Source organism: Pteropus medius, unplaced genomic scaffold (genome assembly GCF_902729225.1).
Source record: "Pteropus medius unplaced genomic scaffold, Ma_sr-lr_union100, whole genome shotgun sequence".
NCBI lineage: Eukaryota > Metazoa > Chordata > Mammalia > Chiroptera > Pteropodidae > Pteropus > Pteropus medius.
The window spans coordinates 6,139,647-6,141,908 of NW_024349802.1; the positions used below are offsets into that span (position 1 = coordinate 6,139,647).

Here is a 2,262-nt window from a genome sequence, read left to right on the forward strand (position 1 = left end):
ATTCCACTAACAGACCCTCTGCAAACCCATCCGTTCCCCACACTGCAAACATTTGCTGAGCTCATCCAGCTTAATTTAAGCTATGGCAGACCAAAACCTCAAGTGAGCTGACATGACCTTGCTGGTTTCATTTTCATCAAGAGAAGAAAATGCCAAGATAAGTAATTGTCAGAGTTAATAATTTAACAGTGTGATAGGCCTTGTAATTAAAAATAAGCTGAAGGAGGCCACAAAGTGATTGTAATAATGTTTCAAGGGCCAATTATACAAAAGCTTGCTCTCCCTGGGCCAGGAGAGCAAGAAGGAAGGAATCAAACTCATTAGGGCTGCAAGTAGCTTATGCATCGTGAAAACATTTTCTCCAAGTCTGGTCTATTGAAAAGCTTGGATATATTTGGCCAATACTGGCTCACATTTTTACATATTTTCCTTATTTCTTTATCTATTTGGGGTGTTTGTTTTGCTTGAGTCAGACGTAATCATCAACTCTCCTTTCTGCCCCTGCCCCTCCGGCCCTTCTGATACCTTCCTGGACAGTCTACAGCACCATTACTAAGCCATGGTCTCATTGCTCCCCAGTGAGCCTTGCTTAGTATTACCAAAAGGTTTTCTTGTTTTGAACAATAGAGCAACTCGATTGCCTACTTTCCCGTTCTTGACCGGCATCACGCCTACTCTTGTGAGAGGAGAGAAAGAGCAGGTATTGTGACCATCACCTGGGAATGTTGCAGCTCTGATTTCTGAGAACCTCTCATGGTGGGGTGACCAGGCTTCCCTCTGCTTCTCAGGGCAGGCTACAGCCTACTGATTTAACAACTCCATTCCAACCACAGAACATAACACACCACATCGTCCACATAGCTCCACTTAGAGAACCTCTTCTAAGGTACCTTTTGCAGACCTACTTGTTTCTTTTTATTTATTTATTTTTTTAATGATGGTCAACTTTATTTTTTTCATTATTTTTTTTTTAATTTTTTAGGCAAGGCAACCCTTGGTTGACCTTACAGATTGCAAGGGCCTTGTCAGCCCTTATTTTTTTATTGCTTATTTTTTTATTCCTTATTTTTTTATTGCTTACGCCTACAGCACCTGGTCTTCCTAGGTGGTCACCCATCCAAGTACTAACCAGGCCCGACCCTGCTTAGCTTCTGACATCAGACGGGATTGGGCTTGTTCAGGGTAGCATGGCTGTAGACTAATTTTTTTATGGTGACATTGGTTAACAAAATCCGGTAAGTTTTAGCTATACACTTTAACAGTAAGGCATATATATATTTACACAGTGTGTTCACCTCCCATAGTTAGATTTCTTTCTGTCACCACATATTTGACCCCTTTCACCCCATCTTCCTCCTCTCTCCCCCTTCCCCGCCACCCTCTGGTAACCACTAGTCTATTGTCCATGTCCATGAGTCTGTTTCTCCTGTTCGTTTGTTGCTTTTAGGCTTATATCTCACATATAAGTGATATCATGTGATTTTCTACTTTTTCTGTCTGGCTTATTTCGCTTAGCATGATTATCTAGAGGTTCATCCAGGTTGTCACAAATGGCAGTATTTCATCTCTTCTTATGGCTGAGTAATATTCCATTGTATATATGTGCCACAGCTTCTTTAGCCAATCATATCCTGGCCATCATGAATAATGCTGCTATGAACATTAGTGTGCAAATATCTTTTCAGATATATGTTTTCAAGTCTTTGGGGTAAATACCCAGTAGAGGGATTGCTGCATTATATGGTAGATCAATTTTTAGTTTTTCGAAGAACTTCTAAACTGTTTTCCATAGTGGCCGTACCAATTTGCAGTCTCACCAGCAACGTATGAGGGTTCCTTTTTCTCTGCATCCTCTCCAATATTTGTTATTACTTGTCCTGTTGATTATAGCTATTCTAACAGGTGCGAGATAGTATCTCATTGTGGTTTTGATTTGTATTCCCCTAATAACTGCGATGTTGAGCAACTTTTCATATATTTTTTGGCCATTTGTATGTCCTCTAGGGAGAAGTGTCTGTTCAGGTCCTCTGCCCATTTTTCGATTGAATTGTTTGCCTTTTTGTTGTTATTGAGTTGTATGAGCTCTTTGTATATTTCGGATATTAGGCCCTTATCGGAAGCGTTGCTTGCAAATCTATTTTCCCATTCAGATGGTTGTTTCTTTATCTTGGTGATGGTTTATTTTGCTGAGCAGAAGCTTTTTAGTTTGGTATAGTCCCATTCATCTATTTTAGCTTTTACTTCCCTTGCCTTTGAGGTCAA

At 40.1% G+C, this 2,262-nt stretch overlaps 1 pseudogene; it reads right to left on the reverse strand.

The window, feature by feature from the left end:
* Positions 1–1,080: 1,080 nt before the first annotated feature.
* Positions 1,081–1,199, reverse strand: LOC120581713 (uncharacterized; annotated as a pseudogene).
* Between the last annotated feature and the right edge of the window lie 1,063 nt (positions 1,200–2,262).